This window comes from Hylaeus anthracinus, unplaced genomic scaffold, assembly GCF_026225885.1.
Source record: "Hylaeus anthracinus isolate JK02 unplaced genomic scaffold, UHH_iyHylAnth1.0_haploid 2, whole genome shotgun sequence".
Lineage (NCBI taxonomy): Eukaryota > Metazoa > Arthropoda > Insecta > Hymenoptera > Colletidae > Hylaeus > Hylaeus anthracinus.
The window spans coordinates 3,369,095-3,389,236 of NW_026534838.1; the positions used below are offsets into that span (position 1 = coordinate 3,369,095).

Here is a 20,142-nt window from a genome sequence, read left to right on the forward strand (position 1 = left end):
AGTTATTCTTTGTTGATCAAAGTCTGAAATGGGAAAAGAATTTCTGGATCTCGCAGAGTCTGTAGTGGTAAAACATTTACCAACTTGATGAGTATTTTATTAAAAAATTACATTTACAATTTAGAAGGAAATTTACTTTTATTCATCCACCAGTAGTTTCAATAACTTTCCATTAAATTATATTATAAAATTTCAGAGCCGTACGGCAAGGAACGTAATAACTCCTTACGGTCGGAACTTTTTATGAAGTTCCAGTCGGAGTCTCTAAGTAATAACACTCGATTACTTTTTCAGTGGAGGTAATAATAACAACGATAAAAAAAGAAGATGACGTAACGTACATTTTTAGACATTACCGCTTTTACGGACAGTATAATGCTACCAACAGTAATAATCATAATAATATAGCGAATATGGTGGTAATAAAGTAAGTTCATTTTTTCGTTACAATTGTATCCGTCAGCTAATCATGATTATTTTACTGGCATAATCAAAGACAATGTTGCTCGGGAGCAAAGCTGCCGGCGCCACAGTTATTAAAACTTTAATCATTTCTATTTCAAAGTACAGGCAGCGCGACAAGTTGGCAAGCACGGTCTCTAGTACAGTCGATGGGAAAAGTTTCACGCCGCTCCGAAACGGATCGATGCAGTTTCGTTCGAGTTCGTTGCTTCGCGTAATATCGAAGCTGGTAGCAAAGTTTGCTTATATTGATGCAAATCAAATGAACAAAACAAACAGTTGAGTTTTCAAAGCGTAAACAAAAAAAAAAAATACGTTTAAAATAGATACGAAGTAGATTTAATATTAAACATTTGCACGGTCTGTACTCGTGTTTTAATAAATGGATCGCAGTTTCTGTTATACGGTTGCTGTGATTATTTGTTATTAAACAATTTTAATAAAACGACCGTGAATGACACCAAGTCATTAATAATACGCTACAAAGCAGATTTTCACGTGACTGCATTTTGTTTTTCCGACCGGGTTGCCTTTACTGTGCATTGACATTTTAATTAACATTTCGAGGTTAATGAAAATTTTACATTGTGACTACTTTATATTTAGTACAAATGCAAGGGGAGCATGGTAAACAATAGCTGCGCAATTTCCTTCAGCCTCGTTAATTTATTTTCGTTTCGCGTTGAATCAGAGGTGCAATCTTTCAACGTATATTAACATCTTGCTTGGAAATATAGTCTTGACATAATTCGTCGCCCTGGCAAGCTGTGTTGTCCTATTTCATTTAATTCGATGTTTGAGAATAAACAAAATTAGTTGAGTTAAATTGAATCAAAATTATTCAAATATAAATACAATTCGTTGAAACGCAATTTTTAAAATACCGAACGAATAATCATTTTACTCTAGGGAAGCCGTTAAATATTTCCCTTCATTGTTCGGGAAACGATGCTATGTATAATATTGACGACGCAAACAAGCAAAAATCGTGCTTCAAAGGACGTTTCGTTTGAAAGGCGCGGCATTTACATGTTACGAAATGAAAAAAAAAAACTCACCTTCGCGAGAAAGGGATGAAAGGTAATCAACATGCGCAAAGAGTACATTTTTACTCGGTATACTGGCTCAGTGTTTCATAGTCGCGAAAAAGGAAGTATTTTCCATCCTTATAATCTCGTTTCCGCGACTAAATTCAAATTTGCTAAATTAAAGGAGGTCTTTATGCGCCCGTACGCTTTTCTTCATTTTTTTATCGACACTACTTGCCGACGCAGTTTGCCGCACACTCTGTAATTATACGCAAACTGATACATCAAGTCGGGCTTTCTTTTTGTTTAAACACTAATTAAAATAAAAAGCAACGTTGCAACGTTGCAAAAACAAGCATTAACCGCTAATTGTTTTTCATTTACTCTGGATTCTACCCTTTGTAAATAAAAAGAAAATCAATCGTAATTAATTATCGTTAAACAGATTTGCTCTCTTTAATTCGACAAAGTTGGTTGTTGTCCAGGAGCTCTCTATAAATGTACGATAAATTAAAAAGTTGAACGCGAGTGTTAGTATTTCCCATTAAAATGGAATAGTTGCGTATGCAGTGTATGCAGCGTAAGAGGATATTTTAATGAAAACCTGACGGAATGAAAATTCGCGAAACTGAAGGCGCCCTTTAAAACGTTCTATTCTTTCGTATGCATGCCGCAGAGAATGTACATACTAAGTAATACTGTAATCTAGGTGAGATGGAGAACTTTGTTCCGATACCATTCCTTTCAGTGGTTGTTAAAGAATAAATCGTTGCGGCAAAAGTTGTCCAATTAAAACCTGGCAAGCCCCCGCCATTAATAGTACGATACCACATCGAGTTAAATGTCTGTGTGCTTTCTTGCTCTACGGTGGCCATAAATCATAACCTATCTACCAACGACACAGTTCACCTCGCCGCATCGTTATGTTAATGTTAATGGCTATCGACGAGAAAGCACACAAGTAACTGGACCTCGCCATTCAGCCGATCGTTTATCTAATCTATAATTAGCGCTTAACAGCGGTGCGCCTACGTGTTTCGAGCCATTATGCAAAAGATCATTTTGCGAGATTTTCATTTATACCACAATACAAATTTAATTAAACGTTATGGAAAAGAAGAGATTCCATTTCATCCATGGAGAGTCGAAATAAATGTCATTTATCAAAGAAGAAATTAAATAATTTCATTTATCATTATGCAAACATCGAAATTGATATCAGTGTGGTATATTAAGACCATTTTGGATCTTTTGCCTTTATCGAAACACATTTTAATTAAATGGTACATGAAAGAAAAAATTCCATTTCACGGCTGGAAAGGCAAAATAAATATTACTTAGTAAAGAAGAAATTCCATTTCATCCATGGAAAGTCGAAATAAATGTTATTTATTAAAGAAGATATTAAACGATTTTGTTTCGCGAACCGCCACCTGCTGTACCATACTTAATGATTTTCCGCGGCAAGAACATTTTTTGTTACCACGGTAAAATCACGAAACACAATCAACTTCGAATAATGGCCTGAACAACAATCATCAAAATTAATATCTCTACGATAGATACTACGCTTAAAATATATAAGTACTTATAATTCGTACTTATAATTCGTACCTCTAGATGCCGACCTGTCATCGCTGCTAATTTACACACAATTTAACTTTTCATTTCCGACGGAAATAAAATATGAAAGAGGTATCGCATCATCGAATCGGACATCTCGAATTTCGTGTCGACGAATATTATCCCCCTCCCCATCACCTCCTCCCTCTCCTGTCGCATTTATTCGCACGTCGACGCGTGTCGGTCACAACGTGGAACAATACTCGTTAACAGTCCATCAAGATAGAGGATGTCACATATCGGCGAAACGCACAAAAGACCGGTTGAATATTTATGCGAACTCCGATTCTTTTCCCCGGCATTGATTTTCCCGATTCGTTTAAAAAGTGTTTATAACCGACGCGTGGAGCACTCGTATCCATTCAGCGCAAACAAACGTTTTTGTTCGACGAACGAAGCTCGCGCACGAAACACCCGAAATTCCCGTTCTCTCCTGCATAAATAGAATTGATTTGATTATTAGATTATAATGGACACGTCAATGAATGCATAGTCATCGTCCGCGGCGAACAAGACGCGCTCGGAATGGATTCGTTGAATATAGAGGACCGAAAACGCAATTAGTTAATACGATAATAATGGCAAGCGCGAGCATGATTATACCTCTAGGACGGGTAACACGCCGCGATAATGTTATTTCTTCAATTTTCGGGGGTGGTTCGTGTCGAAATTCGAAAGCTGCTTCGAACCTGGAAACATTGCGCGATCGAGAAGGGAAAAACTGGTTAATTAATTCGATCGAAGCATAGCCGAAAAGAGGTCAACATTTTCCGTTCTGTGCTTGGGAATACAAACTCGTAGGGGTATAATACGTGCCATACGTCTTCAGACGTGACGCTATTAATCGTATTACCAATCTCCAATTACTCGATAGTTTATTAGTACACGATTAGTTCGAGCAGATTATTCAAAGGATTAATGTCATGTCCGAGGCAGCATTCTGCTAGTTAAGTCTTATTCATGAGTTCAACCGAACTCTATGCCCCAAAACTGTTGCCATTACCTTAGTCCTGAACACTTTGCGAGAAATTTCTCAACTTTCTTGTGTAAGACGAGACCTCTAACGATCGAGCGGCTCTACTGCTCTTCCTTGTAACAGGATCTAAACACCGACTCGTTATTTACATCTTTTCTTTTCTTTTTTTTTTTTTTTTTTTTTATTAAGCGTCAGCGCCAAGAGCACGCTCGGATATTATTAAATTCGACGGGAATAATTAAATAAAGAACACGCGGTGCAATAAAAACTTGTTTCACGACGTTAACCAGCGAACGAAACAAGTTTTACAAAGACGAGGCAAAGGTCTCTGAAATCACGTACCGTTCGTAATGGATGTGTACATGTATATATAGTGTGTATATGTGTTCGTTCTACGTACTTACACACATACACACCATGCAAGGTATACATTTTGTTCGTGATTTCCATAGAGAGTTAGCGTACCATGTTCTTCGCCAGTTCGAGTATTATTGAAGTTTCCATGCACTCGTGTAACGACGGAACAATGTTAAGGAACCTATTGCGATATCGACAAACGTCGAGCCCTCGCGCGCGAGAGAAAACAGTGGTATCGTCGTTGCATTTGCTTTCGATGATCCATCTTCGCGGGCCAAACCGCGGTAGTTAAATCGAAAACAGGCCACGGACTATTTATCTAGCATTTAAGGAACTCGGCAAAACACGGAACAGAAATTTTTCTCCATATTTATGATCAGGATCGAGCTAATACGGGGAGTCCTGTCTAAGAGACACGTGGTCATCCCCGCTCGGCGCCTCTTAGACAGGATTAACCGCACATTCCGTGATACACTCGGGAAGTCCTAGCATCTATTCGATTCCGGATAGAAGAGTTTTAAAAATTACATCAAAGACTCGGAGGTGTCTCGACTCATAAATTTCCAAGCCACTGCACGTGTTGAATTTATGGGACGTTTAACCTCATTCGCTCTTGTTCACATTTTATTCAATGTTCCATTAGGCTCGACGTTACTCGTTTTTATTAAGGCGTACGAGCCGGGACGGGAATCCTCTAACTACATCGATCGTTAATCAGTTGTCAGGAGAGTCGTAACCAGGACACATTCGCGCGAAACAATCTCGAATATTTCTATGCAGATAGACGCGCACAATTAGCGTGGTCGAACAATCACCGTGGAATAAGGAGTCGCGCAATCGCTTGGCGAATATATATACCTTCTGGAAGAAAGCACTTCGGTACGTGTTCCCATTTACTTGCTCTGGGTATATCTACCGTAGTATGATATCCGCGAAGAGAAAGTGATATAGGAGAAGAGCTATACATATTTTAGAAGGCAGAATTATTCCTCTTGAATTTTAACGATGAAATTATCTCGGGAAAAATGTATTCTATCGATCACAGACCGAATCAAATTTCTTCATGGAAATTTCATGCCGAGACAAAGGAAAAGTACATGGTTTGTAGTTGTTTCCAACTTGGACCGTTAGATAGCTACCTTTCTCGATGCTTGGTTTGTTTGAGATTCTCTATAATAGCTGAATGTCATGTACCGTTTAGAAGATGAAATATACCGTCACTTAAATTTCTTTCTATATGCGTGAAAATATAAATTTGCATAAACATTCGCAGTCTAGCGATAAAAGAACTCTGTACGGAAATAATTTAGTTTCCTTGTCTCCAGTGACAACCCGCGATGAATAGCAATCTCTAAACGGTGATTGACTTCCGAAAATTACGACGCGGTCTTTAACCTCGCTTTTTTATTCTCTTTGGAGCCGTGTTTGCGGCAATAAAACATTAGGAATTTATGGCTCGTCGAAGAGTCTTTAAACCCTCCTTTTCATTATTGGAAGCTGGGGGAATCTTTTATGCAGCCGTGTTTCCGTCATCGATCAACGTCGCGAAAGAATAAGCTGAAAGCATCTGAAAAATGACGGGAGATACCAGACATCTGCCTTACCGACGGATCCTTTCACCGAGGACGCGTCGGGGTCGTTGGGCGATAATAGAGTAGACCTAACAATCAACCGTGTTTTGCACAACACAATACGAGACATTCGTAATCCACCTAATCGGTGCACGTCAAGGATCTAAAAGTTACGCTTGCTAGCAGTTTCGTCGTCGTGGAAGCTCGAAAGCCGTAGTTATCGAATGGAGGCTGTTGTGGATGGAGCACGACGAGAGCTACAGTTAAAAAATAGAAAGAGAATCGCGGTACCTTACCTGTCTCTGTCTGCGCGAGCAAACGTCAACGATAAACGTCCAAGAAATTCTAGTTTGTCTTCAGCTCGATGGAAGCGCATCGATTGAGAACCTCTGTCGACCAAGTCATACCGCAGGAATAGTTTCCACGCTAAAGTTGCATGACTCTGTTATGTATGTGGTCTATTATGCTTACGACTTATAGAATAGCTTTCAACTTGAGGAACGCGAAGGTTCTGTCACAACTGCAGTTTACTCTGGCCTGGGGCACTTCCTTCCCTAATACGTGTCCCACATAAGTACACCCTCGCACACGTATACAAATTGGGTCGAGAGTTTGCTAATTTCGATGCTTGATTCCAAACAAGCTTTTTTATTCGTACAAAAAAAAAAAATAGCAGTTATCGTGGCACGGTAATTGTAACACGATTATTAAAGAGCGTAGGAGGAATAGCGGATGGCTCACTTGGTAAAGCGAACGGCTACAAGTCTCGGGATCGTGAGTTCGAATCTTCGCCGATGCAACTCGGTTTTTATCAGCGAAATATGTAAAAAAAGGAAAAGGTTGGTACAATTTATTACAAAGAAATTAGTTTAAATATGGAATAGATGAAAAGTAAATAGCAAACTTTAAAGGACGATTAAAGTACAAAGGGATTTGTTTGATTTAGGTTTTCGAATTAGAGGGGGACAGTTAGGACAGGATGTTGGTCTTAGATTATCATCAGACACATCTGACAATCGCGTACAAGCCTTCCTGTTAGCCACGGGTCCATTACGACGCTCAATATGATCATTGAAAACCAATCTTGCTAATTAGTCACACAGTTCAGAAAGCGAGAAAAACCTCGAATTGAATATATGTATACTTAATATATCCAGAAAATACCATCGCTTGTAAGTCTATCATTGTAATTACTACGTTTTCCACGGCGATTCGTCAGGAAAATGGCGGGTACATCGAAACGTCGTGCCCGATCGTGGAATCAATTAAAATTTATTTGCTGATATCCTTGCAGCGGTCGGTGAAATTTACAACAGTGTTTGCCGACGTAACAGTCGCCAGAATTACGCGTATAAATTCAAATTCGTTTCGACCCAGACTCGGTTTGGGGGTTGTACTTCCACCCGGGGATACACATTTTATCACTGTCATCGTTTATCTCACCGTTGACGGGGTTCCATCATTCTCTGCGCGCTTCTTTCTTACAGCTTGCGTCGGACCCGTGGAATATCAGCGTGATAGCTTGCGTATACAAGAAAGTTATTGGAAAACTATTCGAGGCGGAGTGCTGAATATTTACGGGAGTAGGAGGGAATTTAGGAGGGAGTGAATACCGATAGTTTGGGAACTGGGAGTGAAATGCTGTAGTCACTGCATCGAGGGAGGCCGGAAACGTGAATTTTCAATTTTTGACCCTTTTGTTGCCGAGTGGTCGCTCATGAGTGCCAGCATTGTTATGTAGGCGCAGGGTGTAGCCTCTTCAGGGTTAACAACCGACGGCTAACACGTTTCTATTGCACAAACATGTACATCTTTATGATTAGAGAGAAATGGAGCATCGAGTTATTATTACAGCTATATACATATAATTTGACACGTTGATTCTTCCTAAAATCGGTTCATCGCTGCCTTCGTTCATTATACACACATGCCATTTTTTAATTCACCGATACTCATGTATCATATTAATAAATGTGACTATATACAATATTTGTCGCAAAAAATTACGACAATGGCACTGTTAGCGATCGACCGATTTTAGGAAGAAGTTTAGATAATATTTTTGAAATGAAAATAAGAAAGCAAACCAGCTCATCAATTTGCGTGCTATATTTAAGAAAATTGAAGTTCCCCGGAGCACGTCAAATTGATTCGCTCTCGGTATCCAGCCTGGAATTGGTGTCTGTCGGAAACAGTGGCACGATCATTGACCTAGGATGCCCGTAGCGGTCCGGGGGCTCGCCATTACTCCAATATCGTTTTCTGCCGGTAAAGAGGCAGAAAGCAGCCAAAGAAACCAAAAGAAACCGCTTACCACCGCGTCCAGAGGGGGAAGAAGTATTCCCAACGAAAACCGCGACGCGATAAACCTTCTAACGCGTACACGCTGAAACCGGTATTACACACACACATACACACACGTGGGTTGGCCCCGCGAATAATCATACACGTACACGGGGAGAAAAGTCCACGGAGTTTCGCCGAGCGTGGAATTCATCTCGCTCCGCGATCCCCCTACATTGTGTGAGGCCATCGGGAACTGGTTTCATCGGGACCCCGCGAAGCTGTTTGCAATTTCTTTTTTTCCTCTTCGTTTCTTTTTTTTTTTCTTTTTTTTTCTACCGGGAAACTGACAGTGCGTTTTAATAGACGACGCGGCAGTCGACCTAAAGCGTCGCTCAAAGCTAATTCACGCGGGCTGGAACACCGCGCGGCGCCATTATTCGAAATGTTGGGCAAACGGTCGAACGGTCGAGAGACAATTTTGAGAAAGCTTAAGGTAGTCGTTCCGTAGATGTATTTAATGGAGAATTTCGACAAAACTTCAATCGATCGTTCTTTGATTAAATATAAATCATACCAGTCTATTTCGATTTAAATTGTATATCGGAAATTGCATAATCAAACATTTATTTACTTTTGTAACTTCATCGGAATTCATGAATTTAAATTCATTTTATTTGAAGCTTGTTTTTCAGAATTTTAGCTCTTCAGCGATAAGAACTGTTATTACTTTTTTTTGTTAATGCAACGTGATTCAACGTTCAATTTTTTTTGCACAATTTATTTCTCATATCTCCGCTTTAATAATAATAATAATAATAATAATACGGCTTTTACGAAGTGCACTTCCCCGTATTAATTTGCCTTTGACGTTATTTCCAACGTTGGCGAATTTTGGCGAATTTTCCAACGAATTTCCCGCATTGCGATTCTTTCTCACATACAAAATAACGTGGAATTATTAATACGCGAAAGTTGCGCGAGAGAAAATCTGAAATAGGATCATTTTTATTAATTATTGAATTAAAAACGCGTTGAAATATAAATTCTACTTGGCTTCTACTTGGTCGTTGCATAAAGGCGTCTAGAAAATATTTTACGAATTAAAATAATAATAAAATTCAAGCTGCACGAAATTACAATTACTCATTCAGCTCTAAAATTACGGCAAGATTAGGGTAATAAAATTAACTTCAAGTGAATTGAATATTCGTGGTAGAAGTAAAACTATATTTTAATTTATATTAACTCTCCGAGCTTTCGACAAAAAGCTACGAGATTTCAACAAAATTGCAAAGACTATTCAGTACAAGTACTATTCAGCTTTGAAATTATTGTATTACCAAATTACAATATAATATATCAAATAACGCAACGTTATTTTTAGTATAAATACCGAATGGGAAGCAGTAGCAGAATTAACTCCAGATAACATATTTATTTTATTCCAAAACTCTCCACTTACTCGTAATAAATTCATCCAATAATTCCACCATACACGCCAAGCAAAATTTAATAGCAGTTTCTAACCGTACCCAATCCTAAAGCCTTTATTCGCAAAAGGTCACGCGGGAAATTTCGGAAAATTGGGTATTTTCAACGGCGCGATCTTTTCCCCGAATCCTATAAGTTTCCCGGCATTATTCGTTATCTGTTACTCCGAATAAAATTCAGTTCCCCGGGTTCGAACTTACCGAAAAGTTTTCACCGTCACGGAACTCCAGGCCCCTGTAAAAGCATACATTCCCGGCGCGCGGCATAATATAATAACGATGCCAACGATAAAGTGACGTTTTTACATTTCGCAGAATGGCGGCTAGAGGGAAAGCGAGCGAGGGGGAGAGAGGGTTAAAGTTGCTATTCGTCGTGGGAGCTTCTGCAGGGGGTAAGGGTGGGGAAAAACAGCAAAAACTTGGCGGAACTTCGGATCTATTATTTGCAACGCGCCGAGCGTGGATAACAAAGTTTATCCTGCTTCTCGACAATGCCTTTTGACAACGAGAATCCTTGAAAGGTACGAAATAATGCTTGTCCCGAAACGTATCGAGGCTAGGGATACATTGTAACAGGCAACCGAAGCTGGAACAGTATTCGAGATCACCAGGACTATTTGGACTTGGTCGGGTAAAATAGTCTTAGCTCCAGGCGACATATTTTTATTTTTCTGCTCCTTATACAATTTCTTGGCGAAGAAATTACTTTACTTGGCCAGTAAAACGGAAAGAGAATGGAAACAAGATACCTTACTCCGCCTCGATTTTGAATTATCGAAGTGGCTGAATAATTAGCTCTCACGCATGCTGGGATTATGAGATAAGTTTATTATGAGTAAGTGGAGAGTTTTGGAATAACAAAATACGTGTAATTTCGAGCTACTGCATCTCGTTCGATAATGATATTGAGTTATTATACATTGAACGTGTTATTTGATATTTTGTACACCAATTTCAAAGCTACATAATGCAACTCCGTATTTAACATTAATGAAAGTATTAGTTCCCTCCAAGGTTTCGTTTAATGAAGAGGATATCCCCCAGCTGGAATTTCGGTCGCTGTCCGAAATAATAAATTTATTCGCCGAAACACTTTTAATTAGAAACGTATCCATGACCCGTGCGTGTACGTTCGCCCCGGTGCTATCAAGGAATTAGGTAAATTAGATTATTAAGAAGTTCAGTGAAAATTACTGGGTCTTTGCTGTAGCGTGTGCCGTCTCGCCCCCGCCCTTTCCGTAATTTAATATAACCCGTGGATGTATTTCACCTTGCTCCACCGTTACAGAAGACCAACTTTCGTGCGAAATTTTCAGGGTAAAAGATTGGGTGTCGCGTGCATGAGTTTTCTTGTTTATTTAATTTTGTAACGGACTCCAAATGCAAGTTAAAGGGAGGGAGGAAATACATTTCGATGTAACGTCAGAAATAAATGTTTGACATCTGGTTATTGTAACAGTATTAAATTTCATAGACGTGGGCAACGTAGTTAACATATCCGTTAACATCTGTTAGCGATCCAACGAATTTGAGTTTCACCTCTAGTGGGACAGAGGGGCTTCGAGTCAGAGAAAAAGAGTAGGATTACGTAAACGAGCAAAGAAAAAATAATTTGGCCGCCCGGACGACGATAAAAGACTTTTAGCTTCTCGATAGAGACGTTCTATGAAAATGAACTCTCCCCCAGCGTTTCGTGATTTATTTAAACAGAGCGGCGTATTTTGTTTATCCAATAAATTTATCGTTGCGAGAGTTTCGAGTTCGAAGCACAAAGAGCCGGGTGAATTCCATGGAAATGCATTTAATCGATAAACTCTACTCCCGCGCTCTTTCGAACAGAGACAGACGGTAAATAGAGGGTGAATTTTCACCTCCCAACCCCACACCTCTCGGAAGAGCAAAAGTTTTTTCTCGTTTTCATTAGCTATCCTTTTTTTCGCCTGTTAGATCTTGTATCCACTTACCGTTTGGAAAGGACATCCTAATCTAGCACTTTGCGAGAATCATTTCTGTGTTTGCACTTCTTTCTAGATCTGTTCAGGATCTAAGTCCTAGTTAGAAGTTTATCGAGAGACTTGAAGGGGTAGTTATTCTCATCGGTATCGAATCAATTTTCGTGATTTCGTCCCAACCAAAGTGCCCGAAATAAACTTTGGCAATTTTCAAATTTGTCTCGCATAATTCGATGGAAATATTTGTTAACGGCCTTAAGCAACAATAATCTATTTTCTGATCCAGAGAAAAAAGAAAATATCTCCCGTTCGCGCCACTGTTCAGCGTTTAGGCAACGTTGTTTAACCGGCGCAGTTGCCCCAGACTCAACGGAATACGTTGCTGTAACTACTTCGTTAACGCAAATCCTCTGTCGCCGGTGGACTTGCTTAGAAGCCGCGCGCCGGAATTCTCGGGCGCGTTAAAAGATAAAATTTGCATCGACGCGTTGAAGGGGGCATCGGAATAATGAATAGAAATGAAACATAAAACGCAGCCCCGGAACTTTGGTCTAAAAACTTTTTCTTTGCATGGAATTATAAGTTTTAAGCGCGATGTTTAAGTTTCATAAAACTGTTCGAAGATTCGCCGGCTATTGCGAGAACTGAAATATTGGAGCACAAGGACGGCGATGAAGACTTTCAACGTTTGATTCGAAGTTTCGTGGTAATTTGTGACGAGGACTTCTTAACGTCGGCTCGCTTCATTTTGGTTAAGTTCATCCGAGAATCGTATACGCAATTTTGATTAATACAAATAGAGGGAAGCTAATTAGATATTCGAGTTTCGAATGTGTGCAATTATTTCGTTGGGTATGACGTTTTTTATCACGAGAACGTAGAATTTTAATAGCAAAGTGATTTAACACCGCGCTCTAAATTAGATATTCGCGTTTAACGAAACACCCTGTATATTTTCATCCATAATGAGATAGAGTTTGTTTGGCCATTTATTGTATAGCCTCTAATTGCCGTTTTTATTCTCGATAGATTTAATACAAGCCGTCGAGCGATTTGTAGTTTCGGTTGCCAGCTAACAGGGGTAACCGAGCGTCTATTAGACATGTAGCACCGGTTGCCATCTAGTAGGCGCAGAGCAGTTGCCCCTGCTAGGTGGCAACCGGAGCTACGTCTGTAGCCAGACGGGTTGCATCGAATAGGCTCACTAAAATCTCCGATCTAAGGATTTATATTACAATAAATGACCTCGTATGATATGTCCACGATTTATTTCATCGAATACCATCTTATCATGGATAAAAATATACAAAGTTCCACTTGAATAAATTAAAAGGGGAAACTAAATTGGGAGGTACTTGACAATTTTTCTCCGAACAAAAGCATCGCGAGAAACCATTTAATACACGGCTCCCCGCCGTGGTTTACTCCTTTAAACCTTCCGCATTAAATTCTGCACGGAAATTTAATTGAAACGGCGGAAAATACAAGGGATCTTCCGTAGCCGGGGTTATTAGTCATTATTATAAAGTCGTCCTGTCGCGTACACGGATTCAATGCCGAGATTATTATATAATTTTCGAGAGACGAAAAACCGTGGGACCACATTATGGCAAGTAGGGCGAGACGGTAGAACGAACGGCTCGAAACGATTAAAAAGAACTCTTAATTGCTTTCCGTTGACGTAGGTCCAGAGGGTTGCTGATTATTCCCTTATCCTTCCTGATGCAGCCCGTAATGATGTACCGTTTTACTTGCGCTTTCCCTTAGTTTTTCCGCGCAACCGGCGAGAAGGAAGAGAGGGTTACACGCGAAACGCGTCTAAATTTATTTATATTCAAAGCGAACAACGGACTCGAATTAATAAATTTGTGGATTTTCTTTTACCTTTGATCGCGGTAAATAATTTTCGATCGCGACTATTTTTTCGCTCTTGCAAGTATTTTGAACTTTTTCTCAAATGAATAAAATAAAAATAGTTTCCTCTTATTTTCTACCGTTCAATAACTAACTCTATGATACTTGGAATTTGTTTCTCTTATCTGCTACGTGATTCCTTCGATAGAAACGTCTGTCGTTTCCGTGAAAATCATTTATTAATCACACCACTTGGCGAGTGCAATCTTTGCAATGCCGGAGAGCTGAAAACTTCGTACTCTATTTAACTAGAAGACACGGGAAACAGTGGCGCGAGGCGAGTATGGCAGCCGGATAAAGAGCGAAAGGGGATAGGAATAAGAGAGGAGGAAGCGAGCCGCGAGGGTGTTGGGGGTGGGGGTGGGGGAGAGACAGCGGGTGGCTCGATCGATCCAGAAACACCGTGTGTAAACTACCGAGCATAATCAAATTCCTTTTAGCTTGAATCCCCTCGCGTATCGGTTCCAAAGTGCCACTGTTTTCATTCACGCCGTCCGAATCTGGTAAAAACGCGTCTCTCTGAGTGAGAGGGAACGGCGAGGGGGTCCGGAGGGTGTCGTGTTCCGCGCGTTAATCGGCAGCTTCGTTAATTGAGCCTGGTTGCTGCTAATTTTCACCCCTTCGAAAGTCTTCGGACCGTGTTTGACGGTCTCAGTGTGGAGAAAATTTGAGAGGGGATTGAGGTGGTTGGGGAAGGTTCGAAAAAAAATAATATTGTGTTTTAGGATTTTTATGATTAGGATTTATTTATGTATTCAGGAGACATAGAATACACTGTTTACGTCACAATGAATAGAGCTGTTTGACAATCTAATCCTAGCTACAATAATGCCTCGGATTCGAGATCAGTATTAATCTTTTTTCCTCGAGCTTACATTTGATTCAAACGAACGTGATTAATCATATATTAATATTGATATAATATATGATATTCGAAGAAAATTTCACAGATAGGTTGTCGAGACAGAAATGAACGTTGGTTCGTCAATTAATGGCTAGTTGGAGCCATTGTTACCCACGTCGATCGGTACACGACTCGAGTGAAATATAGATTGGAACTTTTAGGTCACCCTATACTTCCTGAAAGCGCGCCATAGCCCCATCTACTGCCGCGTGCTCGAGGGTTTAATCTAACAATGATTTATGCCTCGCAGTGGCTCTCATACGTATCGATTTAAACCTGTCACGGCTGTTGAAGTTAATCCTGACACTGCCTCTCCTATCCGACGAGTATCACGAGTTCATCTATCATGGCTAACGAAATTCTGCGTTAAGTATAGCAATCGGATGTTTGTTAATTTATAGGACACGATTTACAGGAAACGGTTTAAAGTTGAAAGAAAATTCAAGCTTTAAATTTGTTCAACAAAGAAAACATTCAATTAGTAGAACGATGCAGGCGAGGAAAAAGAAAATTAATTTCGCCAGTTATCTTTTATTCGTGAATTTGATTCAGATGACTTTCGGACTAAATTGGAAGGCGCGGTTTAAAAGTAATACAGACTTCTCGGATAAGATAATAATAACGATGATAGCACCTTTTTATTATAAACACTGGCATCTTATTAAAAAGAAAAATTCAACATTGAACGAACAAAAAGAAAATTAATATTGCCATTACGTAATTGTGAATTTCAATCTAAATTCTCGGATAAGATAATAATAATGATAATGGTCAATCAATCTCAGATAAAGCAATGATAATGACAACGGTTCCTTTTTTATCGTACCAGGGCTGTACACTTTAGGAAATTCAACATCGAACCAAGAAAAAGAAAATTAATTTCTCGAATAAACTTTTATTCGTTATTCGAGTCATTTATCTAGATGAGAATTTCGACCTAATTTGACGAACACGCTTTAGAAGCGAGGATTGAGCGTCACTAAAATCAACACGCTGCTACATATTCCACTCTACGATTGTACCTTTACCCCACCCCTCCTCCTCCTCCTCCTCCTCCTCCTCCACCCCCTCCCCCCACACCATTTCGTCCTTTGCCCCCTACTCCCGCGCCTTGCTCCCTCCCCCGACGGCCATGAATGTATTATGTACGCTCCGTGAATATGTCAACTGCAGCATTGCGGATTATACGGTGGCTCTGCGATTTTGTTTCTTCTCGTTCGCCCGTGGCTTTTCATCTTTAAGGGTCTACGCCAACGCACCGACGCGGAAATGTAGGCTCGCTTCGGAGTGTTATTCGAAAGGAACCGTGCCTTTAAAGTAATTTCTGCTTTCATGCTCGAAATGCACGCCCTTTGAACCGTCGATTACGCTATTGAACTCTTTACGCTATGTTACAGTAAAACGAGAGATACGTAATTATAAAGTAAATTACGTTGGAATTGCGAAGCAAATAGAATCGTAATCTCATTACATGTTTAGCTTCGCGAGTAGATTACTGGTGTTTGTTTTGCAACGTCGAGTGATTCTAAGCACAAAAGAAAATAGGATAGCTCCTTCCTTCCGTGTATAAATGCAATTTCCATCAATTCTTAACCGACCACCCAGTATCCCTACAGCGACTACATTTCTTTCCTCTATCGGGTTCGCGGGCAGCATGTCGTCCGAGGAATACTTCCTGACGTCTATTTTAATTTAAGTTACAAAAGACTACTTAAGAAGTTGAGTGAAAGACGAAGAGATAAAGGAGGTGGCGGGCACAAGATGAGATTACCCAGATAGATAGAAAGTTTCCCTCAGCTACGATAATAATATCACGCTGGCATGCTTGGGAGTATACAAGTCGTTTATTACGTTTAATGTAATAAATTTCGCTGGGTAAATGGTCGCGGGCCGAGTCGCGTTACACGGAAAAGCATTAACGCCTTGTCTTGACTGACAGTCGCTCCGCGACAAAATCGCTCGTAGCTGAACCGCGACAAGAGGTCACGTTGCCGTGTAGGTTTTATTTGCCATAACTTCTCAAGATGCTTTTGTCGATTAGATTTAACGTATGGTCTAATCGATGGAACAAGAATAGAAGAAGGAAGAGAAGGGAAGATTTTGTCGCCACGCGACTGTCAATTAGGACATAGAGTTAAGGTTCGTCGTGTCGCGATATCATTGTCAATGACGCGATCCTCGCGTTCGGAACAAACGGATTGAACTCGCGAGCGGGAATTAATACGCACGGTATAAACAATTTCCAGTGTTATTTATCATTTTTCGCCGTCGGGGAATTAATCAAAACGGCCGGGGGGAACGGTCTTTGCTGTAAAATTTAATTGAATTCCGAGCCGCGAGGGTAATTTATGAACGGTAATGCGAAATTTATGTCGAACGTCGATACAGTGTTTGCGCGATAGATCTGTATAAAATCGATTCACCGTTCTTCAGTTGCGAAATGAATTTTTACAAAAATACTCTTCACAGATTTCAATTCTCCCAAACGGTTGGCTTTAATTTTCCTAGGATGCTAATGGTAATTTTTAAGCAAAGACAAAACATAAACATATGTATAATTATTCCTCGAGAGGTTAAACTTGAACGTTGCTTCCCATGGCTTGCAGAGGGAGAGAAAAGGGAGAGAAGGAATTACGCAAACTCCAAATTACTTTTTCCCGATACACCCAGCCCAAGGGTTCATTAACAATTCTTAGTATTCTCTCCCGTGCCGCAAACATCATTTGGACCATTGCCATAAAACATTCCCCCGTGCCGTCTTACCCTATCTTTTCGCTGGTTTAGCAGTTAACTCCCAGCCCTTTTCATCCCAGCGCCTGATATTGGTTGTTAACCCCATCCTGGGACGCGGCTTGATCCATCCATGCCACTCTTTAATGGTCGTTCGGAGACAGGGAATCGCGGAACGAGGGCGATTTCATTCGACCCAATAAACGTTGGCAAAATCTCGTCATTTTTCCACTCGTTAATTACAGGTGAATCTTTCACGAATGTATTTTACTCTGCAAATATTGCGATACGAACTCTCTCCTATAAACGCATCGAAATCCACGGTTCAATCATCATGTTCGCCTAATTCGCAGGTCATCTTCTCAAAGCATCCACGTCCATCCTCTTTCGCGTGTCCATTAGGCGCGAGATTCGAATGTCAATCCTAATGGAATAATAGTGACAATTGCATCATCCCTCTCCCCTCTCTTCCCTTTCGCAACAGACGTGTTGCTGAAATCACAAGCAAAAATAGATGGGAATAATGTCCCATTTAGCACCGTGGGGCATTATCGGCCGTTATACTTCGTCGGGTCGTTCGGTGTTGGTGAATTGATAGGTTATCGGTGTGTGTGTCAGGGTGGCGTGCGAGTCCCCATAGCAACGTCGGAATACATTTCCACGTGATTCCGTGCATACTGTCCACGTAGCGAGTTTGGGGTTAGATCTGCGCTGGTGTCCGTGCCAACATCGCCCGCTACCTTCTGCCACATTCTTGCCCTTACACACGTGCACCTCCTGGCTTCCCTCTGTTCTTCTCTTTCTACCCACACCACCGCAGTCCCTTTAATCCCTCTATCCTCCCTCACCCATCACACCCCCTTGTAGATACACATCTCGGATACGTGCAGTCAAGGGGAATGCCCGGGCGCATGGAGAGTTTGTCTCATCTTCCGAATGCACGGCTAGACGACGGAAGTGGGGGCCAAATTTTCGACGCGTAAAATGACTCGGTGTCCTCGAGTCTTCCATTGTGATCGCGTTATTCGATATTCGACTCGCCAAACGTGAAGAGTGGTCAGGATCTCTTCGGTTGCTTTTAATGTCAGTTTAAAGGTTATACATATAGTCGAAGCAACCACTTTGTGTAGGATATTGGGATGTTTCAAGTTTAAGTAATTAGGAATTGATATTTGGATATTTCACTTCTTGTAATTGATTAATATAATTATTAATATGAGCCTATTAATATTTGAAATGGTTTCCGAATTACCTTTCACAGAGGAGGGATTATTATCGGATTATTACGATCAGTGATAATATTGAACTATCGCCGGAGAATTTTCTGCGACGCGGTACGGAAAACGGTCCACCGCGTTTTCTCGTTGTCGGTGTCACTCACTTTCTAAAACTTCGCAATCGGTCAAGTGGCTCAACCATTCCGATCGGAAACCGAGAGATTACGAATTTAGAGGAACTTCTGCGCGCGAAGTTTTAAGGACGCGTTCAAATATTTAAATCGAATCGTGTCGCGAAGTTCAACTTCCGCCATCAGTTTCACCGGCGAGTCTAACGTGATTACGAAGTTGCCACAATTTACCCGGTCGACCCGTAACAACAGGTTCCGGATGGTGCGATAGATTGGCGTTGCGCGAGATACCCGATGCTTATGTTCTTTTAATGCTGCTCAGAGACACCTGATCATCCTGATACACGCCTAATAAAACTTAATACAGCGTAATGGAGACTATTTACATTGTAATACTTCGCGACTAGGTGACCTTATGCCTCTTTTTTTGAGTCCGGTGCAATCACGGCAATGATCCCGTTACGCTTAGTCAATCGAACGGTTGCCTGCCGCCAGGGGCACTGAGAAGGTTGCCTGCCGCCAGGGGCACTGGAACGGTTGCCTGCCGCCAGGAGCGTTGGGCCGGTTGCCTGCCGCCAGGGGCACTGGAACGGTTGTCTGCCGCCAGGAGCGTTGGGCCGGTTGCCTGCCGCCAGGGGCGCTGAGACAAGTTCCACGAACATCCCCGCCAAATCTTCCTTCCTGCCCCTTCAGAATACATATAAAGCTTAAAAATCGAGACTCTAAATAAAACACCCCATTTCTCCAAAATTATTTCCAAAATGAAATTATTTGTCAACGTCGAAAGGCTTTCTACAGTAACTGTATACAGAGGCGTGAAGTTTCCTAGCACGTTATCTTTGAATTTCTCCCTGATGGACAGGTTATCGTGGCCGATTCTCGTCAAACGTTTCCCGAACGATCATCGAATTAGTCCCATCGCCGTGATACAAGGCGAGCAAGCTAGAGAGTAGATGGTGCATGAAAGAGTATAGTAGAGGAAGAGTGAACAGAAGAGGAGATAAGTGGGCGAGTGTGATGCGACCAAGGTAAAGCAACGCTGGAAGGTAAAAGAGTAGACAGAAGAAGAGGAATAGGGGATGCGAAGAGACAAGAAAAGACGGCAAAGGAAGGGGTTGCGAAGGGGGCACGGATGAGCGCGGAGCTAAAAGATGAAAGTATAACTTCAGCCAGCAGTGATTCCCAAACTAAACAGAACGTGTTGCGTTGTATGCGAGTAAACGCCATGTTCGGCCTGTCGGGTAACGAATCGTTTAAATAACAGGAATACAACTATTTGATTGACCGGTTACTTTGATAGCAGCTCTGTTTTCGACCCTTTGCGCCTGTCCAACTGAAAACAGTTGTTAACGCAAATTGATCGATTTGCCCATTCGTTACTTTGAACGTAATCGCCCAGCCGTGTAAATATCGAAACATCATGTCCGATACGGGATACCGTCGATTCCGTGGAACGCTTTCAATGAAACGTTCGGCTCCTTGCAGCTACAATCTGTTTCGC

General features: G+C 41.0%; 1 protein-coding gene across 2 annotated transcripts in view; it reads left to right on the forward strand.

Annotated features, from left to right (window-relative positions):
• LOC128892840 (mucin-17-like) overlaps positions 1-20,142 on the forward strand; it is a 181,587-nt gene that overhangs the window by 149,241 nt on the left and 12,204 nt on the right. The gene's annotated exons all lie outside the window — the stretch shown is intronic.